We start from the raw sequence: 13,886 nt of genomic DNA, 5'->3' as shown, positions 1-13,886 counted from the left end.
GGTACCACGTGGTACATAAATTCTAAGAGGACAAACTAGAATGTTCTGTTTTCTCTGTGACATCGTCATATCATCCAGGTTAGCATGGAGTCCATGACCCTAGAATGATGATCCCAGCACTAAGAACCCACTGTCCACCGGACATCTCCACTGTCTCTTGGGATCTGGGTCAGCCACTTATCTAGAACTCACACCGCCCCCTGCCTGGCTGCCTGCGGGCAACTCTCCCCCACAAGGTCTCAGCTTCAGTAAGATCCGAAGCCTCCCCTGACCCGCTCATGGAGAGTTTGACCACCCCCTTCTTTATGCTCTCACACCGCACCCCACATTCCTACCACCTGTATCCCATCCCTATCGAGAAGGGTACAATAGACTCCCAGGTTGTGTTTCCTTCTTCCTCGGTTTCTCTTTTTGTTTTCTTTGGGTGTCTCGGTTAGATAGTAACTTTTCCATTTCTAACAGACTTTCATTTGTGCGTAACTAGTTACAGATCCAGCAAAATCAGTTTTCTGTTGTGAACAATGGATGAAATGCTTTGAAAATATAATGAATCAATCAATATTGGCCCAAACCACTTGATCGTGAGCTCTTAGTTCATCTGTTATTTGTTTTCACTAAATCTCTGACTTCTCGCCAGTTTCAAGCCTACCCTTTGCCAGGTCGTAGGCTTCTGACACCAATTCCCCTGAGCCTTGTATGATGTAGGAAATAACAGCGATTAAAGGAGGCTCAGCAGCCACCTAGTACATTCTCTGCGGCCAGTGGAAAGACTGCAGCATTTGGAATGAGAAGACTTAGCTTTTTGTCCTGGCTCTGCCTCTTAGTGGCTGTGTAATTGTAGAGAAGTCGGTTTGTGTGCCTGACGGTTTCTCTCATTTCTCAAGTAATATTCCCTCACAGAAATGTCTTTGGCAGGTTTGCGTTTGGTCCATTAGTCACTTCCGGTGCCGTGCTGGGATGTAGAGAGGCCTCAAAAGGGATGGAGGCCTGGGATGGATAATTAGATCAAAATTACACAAATAAACCTTCAAAGTCAAAATTAATAAACTTTTAAATGTCTGAAAGATATAACAATAGAGCCGCTCCCTTAGTTATTAAATTTAGCATTTATGAGACTTTCATTACATTAGAATGCAATTTGTAGATTTAATTGTTTTACTTTGCAAAGATTCTTGAGTAGCTAGATGATTTCCAAGAAACAAAGAAAAAGTCAAAGTCATATGATGATCTGTGGGTGCCTTTCACTATGTTTGCTGTGATTTGGGGAGAGTGTCAAAAGTCAGAGTCTTAGGACTCACAGGGATCTTAAAATGGGGCTGGCTGTGAAGATTCAGGGTTTTACATATGTGATTAGTGAACTATAGAAAACTGCATTAACTACTCAGAAAAATCTACAGGAGAAATGCCTGCCCCGAAAGGCCGTCGGCCAGGAACCTCCGGAAGCCACCGAGCCAGTGGTTCCCAAATCTAGCGCTAGTTCAAATTCCTGGGGAGGGATTCAGGGTGGTGCCTGGGAACGGGTATTTTACCCAGCATTTCAAGCGACTCCAACGACCGTCCAGATTTGGGGTCCGCTGGCCTTTAACCGGAGCGCCTTCCATCTCATTTCAATTCATTTTGTCCTTGGTTTGCCCTTTTGGAAAAGAGCCGCCCATCACTCTCATCTAGATCACATTTCTTTATGAACTTGACTGCTGCCAAGTCTCTCTGAGCCAGGCAGGACGAGCCCAGTGCTGTTCATCGCGCAGCCTGGCACAGCTTTGTCTTCAGCCCTTTGCTCCCCAAACCTCCAATCCATTAGAGCCCACTTCCCAACACACCCTTCCCCTCACCGGAGTTCATCATTTGGACTGTCCTTAAATTTCCTTCTTAACTCTCAGATGCGGCTGGAACATCTTCTCCCTTCCCAGCTCTTTCTTTCCAAGTCACAGCTTCTGCAAAATATTTTCTATTCTAGTTTTGCAATAATGGGCAGGAACAGGGACTGTGGGGTAGGAGTTGCTGGGAGCCAAGAGACTGGAAGGAGGAAATAAGCCGTGTTGGATCCTCCTGAGACCATCGGCAGAGCCAAAGTTATTGGGGTGGGGAGGGGATGAGAGAGGTTTGCCTTTGCTCTTCTGAGCACTTGACCTTTCCCGTGGCAGGAGGTCAGCTGATGGACAGAATTATAGAGCCAGGTCGGGCCTGCTCTTCACCGGAGGTTGGAAGGAGGTCGTCTGCTGGAAATGTGACGCTTTGTATGTCGGTCTTATTTTGGCTGCAAAGACTTATTTTGGTTGTCTTCCTTCCCTGGGGAAGGCCTTCAACCGCAAAGTCCATGTTCTTGGTTGAGTTGCGTAAGGAGCATGCCACAGGAATTAGTCAGCGTTTTCCAGTGGGCCCGTGGAATACCTCAAAAACAGCAGATTTCATTGTTTTTCCTGGAGTGGAGCTAATTATAGATAGATAATTAAAATTAAGATGAGTCTTCTTGTCGCATAAGGTATTCATCATGCTCAGATTCTGCCTGCTGATGGCACAGCTTCCGCGACATTTCACTGCAGTGTTTCTGAGTGTGTGGCTGGCCAGTGATTCATGTACATCAGAATCACCTGGAGGTGGTTGTTGAAAATGCACATGTCTGGGCTCAGGGGCATTAGCACAGAATGTTCCGGGTGTGAGGCCTGGGAATCTACATACTTAGCTGGACTCTCAGGTGATTCTTAAGAATACCAAAATTCAAGAGTTGTTAATTAAATGCGTACCTAGTATGTGCTAGAGACTTGATCTGATTAGGAAAAAAATCTTGACAACAATCTTATGAAGTATATATTATTATCTCCATTTTTAAACTGAGGCTTTGAGACGTTAAATAACATTTCTAAGGCTATACAGCTAGTAAATGGCAAAGCCGGGATGCAAACTCAGGCCCATCTCATTCTAGAGCACATGCCTTTCCGACCTGCCCCACATTCTCACAGAGGAACCAGTGGCTGCCAGGCCATCCGTGTGGCCTGGGACACTTGCGACAGCCGAGACAAAATTGAATGGGTACGGGAGAGCCCCCGCAGAGGCCCTAACTCTGTGGCAGCTGTGAACACCCTTCTCCGATTATTGCTGTGTTTGTTCTTTCCTTGTGGGTGCTCACAGCTCCTAGGAGTCCCTGCTCCCTCCCGTACTGGCTGCTCTGCCTGACCCTGGACACCTGGGGTATTGGAAATTCTGATGGTTAAAAGTAAATGGTGACAGATGCTGTGGGGAACCCATCTGACACTCATTTGCTCTTTTGCCAGTGTTGGGTGACTCTGCTTCCAGGAGGGATGGTCCCCACTCCAGCCCGAGGCGGGTAGTTCCTCATTAGCTCAATTATGCTGGGAGTTCCAATCCGCTTGCCAGCGATTCAGCCACGGGCAAGAGACCCAGTTCTTGTCAACGAGATGTGACCGAAAATCTGCTGAGTGGTTTCTGGGAAGGATTCCTCCCTTATGAAGAGCTGTCCCAGCTGCTCTACAGGAAGCGGCCGGGCAGTGTGACACGCGGCACAACTGCAGGGGGCGCCAGCAGATTGGATTCCAGTGGACAGAGGCCCTGGGAGATGGACAGGGGTGATGCTCACGCGGAAGCGAGGTGGAGGTGTCCCCCGGTGCTGGCAGATGTCATGGTGGTTGGAGACGGTTTCACCTTCGCCCACAGAAACCTGGGCCTCCTGGTATCTCCAATCCCACACGTACATGCAAAAATCAGTCGAATAAGGATTTTAAAACACAGAACTGTCTCAATGCAGCAGGCTTTCCGGTTAAACTGAGCTGCTCCCTGTTTAACAAAAGCCCAATTTAGCATCCCCTGAAGGTAGTTCACCGAGAGTCCCAGGAGAGGGAAGACAGCCAGGTTTGGGATCTGCGGGGGAGTCGAGCGGGATCTCGGCAGCTCAGGACACTCGCAGCTTTGACAGAGCCGTCCCCAGCCACAGAGGCCGCGAGGACAGTGGCCGGGCCCGCTGACCGGCTCCGCTGGCACACAGCTCAGCTCGGCTGCCGCCTCACGCTTGCAAGGCCTTGGCTCTCGGCTCTCTTCCTTTCCCCTCGGCCTTTAATCGTCCCCTTCCTCAGGACATCCATCCTCGTCTGGCACAGTTCCGTCCGTTTGCCAGGATGGCCATCTCCTGTCTCCACTGCAAGGAGAAGCTTCTGGACCCTTCTCTTCCTGGCAGGGCTCACTCCTCACCCCTCCACTCCCTTAGAAGAAGATGCTGATCGTTCTCTTTGAACCTAATACAACAGAGCAACCAATTTTGAATGTTTTTTTAAATACAAATTTCCTCTGCAATTAGGGCAATTAGGTATGATTGATGCAGAGAATGAAGAAAGAATTCATCAAGAATTCTTTCAAGAATTCATCACAGACGAATCCCAGACCAAAGTACTCCTGACCCCAAGGTGACCACTGTTTTAGGCTTCTACTTACTCACTTATTTATTTTCCATCTTCTTAGTTTAATATTATTATCACCATTAAAATTATTACTACTCATGTCTTCATCGTGATCATTATTGTTGTTATTTATGATTATTTTTATTATCGTTCTTATCATAAATAACTGTTGAGGTTGTTGTTATACCTAAAACACTGAATAGAGTCCTCTGTTCACAGATGGTGTCCAAGTTAATGAAGATGACTAGGACAGTTTCCCTAAAGACATAGACACACTTCTGTTTCTGGCTGTCACTGTACCTCTTGGTGTCCCTTTGAAGGATGAATGAGACTCCTGAAATAGTCCAGGTCCCTCTGGAGGCAGGGGCCACCTCATGCTTGCAGAGGGTGTCCTGTTCCCTTCCCAGCTCGTGGAAAAATTTTTGAAGCTCTTCGTCCCTCATGATTCCAACAACCATATGTGCAGGCCTCGTAGGACAAGCCTGTCCAACACAAAGTTTTTGAAGTCACCTTGGGGCCCAGTAACTGTTCCTGTAGGGCTGGAGGGGTTGTGGATAGTGTCTTGGCTTTGCGAGACTCTATATTTTTTAAAAATAAACTTGGAGGCCAAAGAACCTCTCCTTTCTACCTAGAATGGCAGAGGAGGGCTTCACCTTCTGTCAGAACCTCCAAAATTTTTTCTAAGTTGATATATGAGCTCGGGAGTGGCCATTGCTCACAAACATGAGCACAGAGGGTATCCTAGGACCTCCTGAGTCTCAGGCCACCACAGAAGGCTGCAACTGCACTGCAAGGCACAGAGAGGGACGTCCGCCTACTTGGCCAAGCTCAGAAGTTTCTAAGTCCTCCATCTCTATTCTGTATGTTCAAATAATTAAGCAGAGGCATGGAATATATAAGGGCCCAAGTCGAACTTCTAGAGATAAATGCTACACTGTCTGAGATGGAAAAGTACAGCGGATGAGATCAATAACCAGAGTAGATTACAGAAAAATTAGTGAACTCAAGACAGTAGAAACTACTCAAAAGAAAAAAACACAGGGGGAAAAAAAAAAAAAAGAATTTAAAGATTAACAGATCACCAGTGAGCTGTAAGATAACTTACATCAACTTAATCTATGGTATTGGAGTCCATGAAGGGAAGGAGAGAAAGACAGAATAAGTATTTTAAGAAATAATGCTTGAAAATTTTCTAACTTTTTGGAAAATTATCAATCCACGGATCCAAGAAGTTCTAACAAAACTCAAGCACAAATAATATGAAGAAAATAAGACGCATCATAATCAAATTGCTCAAAACCTGTGATAGAGAAGAAACCCTAAAACTGGCTGGAGGAAAAAGGACACATTATGTACAGAGAAACAAAGAAAATGGCAGACTTCTGATCAGAAACGATGCAAGTGAGAAGTTAGTGCGGCAGTATCTAAAGTATTGAAAGAAAAAAACAAAACGTCAGGAATCTTATACCCATGAAATATCTTTCAAAAATGAAAGCAAAAAAAAAAAAAAAAGATTTTTTCAAAGGTACAAAAAAGCTGAAAGAATTCATCACCAGCAGACCTGCACTATGTCAAAAGAAGTCCTTCAGACAGAAAGAAAAAATAATAATACCAGAAGGAAATTTGAGCCTATACTATAATAAAAGCATCCGAATCTAATTGCACTAGAAATGGAAACTCTGTGACAACACAGGCCTGGCTCGTCTCTGCCCCACCACTTCTGGGATCCCAGCTTGGAAAACTCAAACGGCTGGCGGTTGGAATCATCTAGACATTTCCTCACTCGTGTCTTACCCCTGAGCTGGGATGACTTTATGTGGGCATGGCTGGGACTGGTGCCTGGGGCACCTACATAGGACGTCTCCCGTGGATTCTCACAGCATGGCGTTTGGAGTTCCCAGAGGGAGCACCCCTACAGGAAGAGTCTCGATTCCAAGCACCCCGAGAGGGAAAAGGAGAGGCTGCCTGGCCTTTCGTGTCCTAGGCTTGGAAATCACGTAGCAATACTTCGGATGTCCTCTGCTAGCCGAAATAGTCAAAAGCCTACTCAGATTCAAGGGATTTAGACCCTATTTCTCAATGAAAGAGTGGCAAAGAATTTGGGGCCCATATTTTAACCTGCCACGTAACCCAAAACCCAATGCATTATACCAACAAGCATTTGTTTAACTCACGCTGGGCAGTTTGTGAGGTCTGAGCTAGGTGTGGCTGATCTTGGCTGGGCTCACTGACACATCTGCGGTCGGTCGGCAGGTTGACTGAGGATTGGCTGGTTTACGATGGTCTCAGTGGAATGGCTGGGATCACTGGGGCTTCTCTCCGCGTGGTCTCAAATTCTCTAGCAGACTAGCCTGAGCTTATTCATATGGGGGCCTCGGAGTTTCAAGGCAGTAAGGGGTGAAGCCTCAATGACTTGCTTCCTATTGCTATCATCTTATCGGCCAAACTAAGGTCCATGTCCACTGCCAAAGGAAGTAGACACAGAAAGAATTAGTGCCCATTTTCACAATCGACCGCAGGTAAATACTATGATTATCCTCCTTTTACAGAGAAAACAGTAACAAGTAGGGTAAGTAACTTGCACGAGCTCTCGCAGCTGGTAAATGAAGGAGAGAAGCTCTAACCCAGGCCGCAGAGTCTGTGCTTGTGACGATGATGCTGCCCAAGGGGGTGGGTGAGTATGAAACCTGGGGAGTGTCAACTCAGGCCACTGGGAAGCGGGGATATGGGGTGACCCGTAACCCTGGATACTGGGAAGTGTATCGAAGATGCTTACGTCTCACCGAGTGGCTGTGTGTGTGCTTGGGTCGAGGACTGTAGAAGCAGCTTGTATTTGGTATGAGGAAATCTAACAGCGATGGGACTATTTATAGATATAGAAGTGGGGGAAAAAAACACACAAACCGACAATTTGGTTTCACTGTGGAAAAGCAATACCGATTGCAGTCATATATGAGACTCAATGACTATTTCTGCTCATTACAATAGATTTTCTAGCAAACACATATTGAACACGTACCGTTTGCAAGTTGCCATGCACATTGCCGTGAATTATAAAAGATGAGTCTTGTCTTCATGAAGTATACTGTCCAGTGGGACCAGAAACAGAAGAATGATTGTACATCACAGCGCCGTGTCACTGATTTAAAGTTTTGATTACAACCAGCTCTGATGGACTGTGCTCCGGCTCCTTCTGCCCCCGCTGCACGATTATCCAATCACCAGTGAAAAAACTCTTGCGAGTTGATGCGATGTAATGAGTGTGGCATCTCCTACCAGCTGGAGACGGTTCAGCTGGAAGGCCTCGCCCGCTAGGCTGTAATCAGCAGCCGGGGGATCCGGATCCTGTGCCCGAGGGAGGATGTCAAACTGGACACTTGCCCCCGACATGGTTTGAAGCTTCCCAAGGCTGTACGTGTCCTTGCTACTGGGTTACATTGAGAGCTAAATCTCCCTTCTCCTTCGACTTTGCGTCCTTGGGCCCAGTTTTTGGAGGGCATTCAGAGGTTTCCTATAAAATATTCATTCCAACCGAAACAGGAAAAGCCTGCCAGACTCTCAGCAGCCTCTGGGAGGCTGGTTTTCTCAGTGGCTGGAACCTACTGAGCCTGAATGATAGAGCTGGCACAGGAGGCACAAACCCAGAGTCTGAGGAAATTAAATGACAGACATGGGGTTTGCTGCACAATGGACCTGCAGTTATTAGCTCACGGTGAGAGTTTAGCTCTCAGGGACTTTTTAAAAAATGTGATTCTACTCTTCTGAAAAATGTAGTTTCGAAGGATTAAAGAAACTTTTAATATTAGGAAGAATTTTTTTTTATCATTTATGTCCTGTCTACTTTAAAAAAAGGTTTTAAGGGGGCTTAAAATATTAAAGCATGTGTAAAGTAGAGCAGTGAAAATAAAGATAAGAAGGAACTCAGAAGCCAGGGCTGAGGGCGAGGCGGGTAAATTTAGTGCTCATTCCAGAAGTTACTAATTCAGGACATAAAGGAGGCTGTGACAGATTGTACAGTTCATGTTGCCCGATTAGAGAAGAACTTCACGAGAGATAAATATTTTCCAGGTACTGAATTTTGAGTTTTTTTTTTGTGTGTGTGTATGAACCCTTGTATTAGGGGTCTTGGGTAATCCCTTCAGCAGTGAGTTTGTAAAAGACATAAAAAATAAAAATAAAAACATCACCTAAGAAAATTAGAGCAAGCATCAGTATCTACCCACAAGATGGCCGGTCTTGCTCCTTCTCTGAGCTCCTGGAATTCATTCACCCCCTGCCAATCTCCCAAGGTAACTAAAGGCAAAGAGAAACTCTACTAAAATTGCTGTATGAGAAAGCAAAACACAGCTGCAGGAGAAGCTGATAGTCATTGCTGGAGTTATGAGAACACGGACAGAAAACTGAATTCGCAACGAAAGTAATTACAGAGGGTGCGAAGCCCTGTTATTCCCAGAACGCAGAGACTTCAGATTGCGTGGGATCACGTTTAGGCAAGACTTCAAACAGCTTTCCTTTCATCTTTTGTCTGGAGCGCTGACACCGAGATCACTGAGGAATTGTGATGAGGGAGCTCGTTATCAGACCGAGATAACAAAAGAGATGACTTTCCCCTTCACTTACGCCAGCCAAAAAAGAAACGGAATTATTGGAGAAACGGCTTTGACCTTTAGATAACTGGTAGTATAAGAAAACATTACCCCTTTCCAGCTTAGGGTTTAGGAAGAAAACATCACAATACTTTACCTCTTGAGCCTAGAGCACCTGCATCAGAGGCGATGGGAGAAAGGACGGGCCAGAGCCCCGTTCCCTTTGCAGGTGAGCCTTTGAAACCCGCCTCCGAGGCACGGGCCTCACGGGAGTCAAAGGCATCATGGGAGAGAGCTACTCTGTCCTTGAGAACTCGGCTAGGCCGCAGGGAACAGGGCGGGGCCCACTGTGCACTTGGAAGCTGGCTCTTCCGGGATTTCTGCTGGTGCCTTAATCTTTGCATTCATTCCTAGGCCTAGGTCATTCAACGAAAACGTGCATTTTGAGCATCTCTCTGTGGCCAGGTATTGTGCAAGGGGCTCACATCATGAAGAACAAGGACGGACACATCTCCGTTCACTTGCAACCACCCTGAGCAGCCAAGAGAAGCACTAGGAAGGGCAAGAACCAGTCTATTGGGTTCTGCTGGAGGCTGGAGGACTGATGAGCTGACTTCCTGGGGGGTGGGGCCTGGAGCAGGCGGTGGCTGGTAAGTCAGAGGGTGATAGGGGCGGGAGGGAACTGTGTCCCCTGAAGAGTGTTCGCAAAGCCCCTGGAGGCTGGAGAGAATAGAGTTCCCGTAAACAAATGCTCTCAGGCTTTATCCCAAGAGAAACAGGATGCCTTTATGGTGTCGTGAGCAGGGGAGGATATGCTCAAACCTGGGCTTTGAAAATATCACTCTGGCTGCAGTTTGGAGAAGGAATTGGAGAAGGGCCTGAATCGGGTTAGTACTTAATCCCTCTGAGTAACTCTGATCTTACATTTCCGTCAAGCTCACGGTGATTAATTAGGATACAGCCGTGGTGTCCAGCAGTCAAGATTAGAGTGACCCAGCATTCCCGTTGGCCTGGAACTGTCCCAGTTTGTCTGTGGCCCTGGTCTTTTCGTTCTCAAGAGTGGCTGGGTTTGGTCAATGAATTATACCATCAGTCTCATTAGAATGTTTTTAATTAGTCACAGACTGGCCGGCCAGTAAGAGCCATTGCCGGCTCTCCTTCCCAGAGAGGCTGGCATTAGGGCAGCTCTGGGGACGATCGGTGAACTGGCTCCATGGCGTCTCCATGATCCTGGGTTCTCCTTGTTTCTCTGTTCTGCCTCCCAGAGGGTCAGTGTCACCGTCAGCCTGGCTCCTCTCCTGGTGACAGCATTGCCTCAGCATCCACCCGACGCACCATCCGGAGGGAGAGACGGTCGCTTCCAGCAAATCTCTGCTGTGCCTCATCAGCCCAAACCGGGTCCCTGGCCACTGCTGAGCCGATGCTGGAGTCATTAGAATGTCATTCTGTGTCTGCACCTACACCGTCGGGCATGAGGTAGAATTACCCTGTTCTCTGTCTTAGACTCATCAGGGGCCTCCCCATTTTGGGTCCACCTCTCCCCAAGTCCACGGGCTGCATGAGGTAGAGGAGGCTACTTAAGTGAAAATCGGGATTTCCTTAGGAAAGCAAAAGGGGAGGATGGGTTCTGGAAACAATCCACAGCAGTGTACAACACGTGGCACTGGCCGCTGGTATTCTTCTGTTGGTGAGGCGTTGGGGGGCTTGTTTGGAGGTTCTAGCATTGTTCCCTGGACAGAAGAATAATCTTCCTTTTGCAGGGGAAGGTTGTTCTCTCTGACTGAACATACAGCTTTGGGAGAGATGCACATGGACCAGTGAGGCAGGGTGGGGACACCTACTCAGCTAGCCAGATCAGCCAAGTCAACCTTGGCGATCAGTGGGGTGACAGATATCACAGCCAGATTGTCCTCACACCCACTGTAGCATTTTGGAAAGGACAAGCTCTTTAAAGGAGAATGAAATCTCTCATGACTCTTATTAGCAAATCTTTATGACGCAACGTACTCGGGAACATTCAAGAATCGGGAGACTTCAGTGTGGACTTGATCAGATTCATTTTGGAAGCTGAAATGTACCTCTAGTTTTCCTTCCTATTGTTTTGGCATCCCCGAGCTCCTGGCGTGACACGTATGTGTCCCCAGTGGTGACTGCCTTCACGACGTTATCACCAATGAGTTATATCTTCCCCCGGTACCCAGAGAGACTGAGACAGAGTCAGGAACACTAGCCGCAGCCGAGCTTGCCTCTCGGCGTCTAAATGTGCTTGGGTCTGTCTTTGAAGTCTTGGCTGAATTCCAGAATAAAGCGTAAGCTCTTTGCGGTTGACCGTTAGTTTGCATGTTCTGACATTTGGTTCTCCTCCATGAACGTAAAGAATCAGACTGTTTTACCCTGAGCTTAGAAATTGGTGGGAGTGATTTTTTCCCCCCTTGATTCTGGAGCTGCTTTTAAAAAAATCTTATTTTCTTATCATTCTAGCTGCGCCCCCTGCCCCCGAAATGAACGGCCGGAAGGGGAGTCGATAGTGGAGCCGTTGCTCCCTTGCCAAGAGGCGAGCGTTTCCGATAGGTCAAGGGACACCTGGCAGGTAGCCACGCCTGAGCCCTTTGCAGTTGCCCTAGGAGCAGGAGACTGTGGAGTGTGTCCTAGGGACAGGGCCTGGGGGTGGGGTCCCAGTGGGCCAAGCCGGAGGAGCTGCGGGGAGGAGGCCCTGCAGGACGTCCCGGAGGAAACGCTGCCCCCCAGCGCCACTGACCGCCAAGACAGGGCTGATGGCACCAGCCGTGTGACGGCTTGACCTCCTCTTCCCCCTTCTCCTCTTCACGGCACCTCGGAAGGGATTGGGGACTGAGAGAGCCCCCGCCTCGCGCCACACCTCCGCGGGAAGGATTCTCACTGCTGGCGGGAGTGTGGGGATGACGTGGAAGTGGATGAACATGGATGGGACAGAGATGAGTTTTTTTAAATCACCCTGTCATCAAAGAAATATGGAATCAGAATAAGATCATTGGAGGACTGTAAATGTATGAGAAAAATAAAGCGATTCACATTTGTTCAGCATTTAATGCCAAGGTAAGCTTGTTCCATAAAGCTGTTAGCTACATACATCTAGGACGAGTGATGTTAAACTTATCCAGCTTTTATTTTTTTAATTCAGGACTTTCGAACTCATAGATGCAGAGTTTCTTTATTATGGCAAAGTCTTTTGTATCTTTCATGTGGTGGCGTCTTTTTAGGATACATAGAGAAATAAGGACATAGAATTTGAGTTCAAAGAGGCTTGTGATGTGTCTCTCTATATAGCAACAGCCTGCAGCGCCATCCTTAAACAGGCCCGCTCCGCCTCAGTTACTTGCATGTGACCTGTTGTTTCAACGAAACATTTATGGAGCACCTACTGTGTGCGGGGCCTTGTGTTAGGGGCTGGAAAGGCACGACAAACCTGCTGCCTTGTGGACGTGCCCCATCTCGGGGGTGCTGGGCAGTAAATAGTACGACAGTACAAGAATGCGGTGACCTCGTGAACTGGCAGGGAGGTCAGGGAGGCGTCGAGGGAGAGAGAGGGCCGTTTCTCCTTCCGCAGCCTGAGGAGGGACTGGAGAGCGGGACTTGGGTGTAGATCTGAGGAAGGCCTGCTTGGCGAAGCACAAGCTGCTTTTGACAAATAAGCAGAGATGACAAATAGCAACCTGAGCCGACCCTGGTTTCGTCGCCACGGCTCTCCTCTCGTTAGCTCCGGAATGTGTGCTGTGCCGGACGGAAGCAGGTAGAGCCCGACTGTGGACCAGATGTCGCAGCTGTTAGCTTTCAGAGAACAAAACGTGGCCCTGCCAGTGTGGTGCCGATAGCGACGGGCCACGGGAGTGTTGAGCAGCATCCGCAAAGTTATTGGACATTGAATTTGCTTTGTGTTGGTACTTTTTCCCTCCTCCCCCAAAGAGGCAATCATGGAAGCATGGCATAAATCACTTACCGGCGAAATGAGACAAATTTTCTCAAACGAGCTGCAGCCTGCCGCTCCTTCTAAATGCTGAAACGCTATAAATCAACAGGCCTAATGGATTTTGTCCTGTCTATTCAATATCTTCTAGGGCATTGAATTTAGATTGCGATGCATCAAGGAAAACAGAAAGAGCCTCCAGCAAAGCACACGAGCTTGAACATTTTCGCAATAAAATCCTCCAAGCAGAAAGCTTTCTTTCCTCTTCATTATGCGGCCTTCACCGCTTGTCCGCCTGCTGGCCCCTCTCTCACAGGCTCAGAAACTCACCTCTGGGTGCAGTGGAAAGCTCACGGCTGCCTTGCAGCTGTGGGACCTCGGGCAAACATCATCAGCTTTGAGCCATGGCTTTCTTAGCCATCCAAGGGACCTATATAGGGCTACTGTGATTATAAATGAAAAAGAGGTTGCAAAAGACTTGAGACAGCTCTCGCTTTACCATTGTTGCTTGAAACAGAGTAGCCCGCATGATGGTTATTTTTAAATCTTGATGTCCTGCTCCCTTACCCCCTGCTTCTTTACGTCCAGCTGCAAGGACGGGCAGCCAGCGCTGGCTTCTTCTTAGCTTGTCTCCCTCCTTTAAACCTCTGAGCAGGACAGAAAAAAAAAGGTGAAGGAATGTCTCTACTTCATTGAATAGCAAAGCACGCAGTGGCCTGTCATTTTAGGAGATATTCCTTGTGGGTGAGGGTCCACCTGGCTCCGGTTTGGGGAAGGATCCCCAGCGTCCCAGTCCTTTTTCGGGAATGGCCGGCTAGTCCCTGGGCTGAGCGGGGCTCTTCTCCAGGCTGAAACCACGGGGGTCCACCCTTGCTGCTCCGCGCCCTGCAGGACTTGGGCCAGGCCGGCCGGGCCAGCCGGGATGTGGGGCCTGCCAGTTTAGTCACG

At 48.0% G+C, this 13,886-nt stretch overlaps 1 long non-coding RNA gene across 1 annotated transcript; it reads right to left on the bottom strand.

Annotated features, from left to right (window-relative positions):
- Positions 1 to 676: 676 nt before the first annotated feature.
- Positions 677 to 8,193, bottom strand: LOC112482304. Its single transcript, XR_003047244.1, has 3 exons — positions 7,429 to 8,193; positions 6,584 to 6,871; positions 677 to 4,247 (listed from the first exon to the last, which is right to left on the bottom strand). It is a non-coding gene; the product is annotated as an uncharacterized LOC112482304 (long non-coding RNA).
- Between the last annotated feature and the right edge of the window lie 5,693 nt (positions 8,194 to 13,886).

This window comes from Pteropus alecto, unplaced genomic scaffold, assembly GCF_000325575.1.
Source record: "Pteropus alecto unplaced genomic scaffold, ASM32557v1 scaffold195, whole genome shotgun sequence".
Taxonomy (NCBI): domain Eukaryota; kingdom Metazoa; phylum Chordata; class Mammalia; order Chiroptera; family Pteropodidae; genus Pteropus; species Pteropus alecto.
The sequence above is the reverse complement of the archived record's forward strand: the minus strand, read 5'-3'. Positions and strand labels throughout refer to the sequence as shown.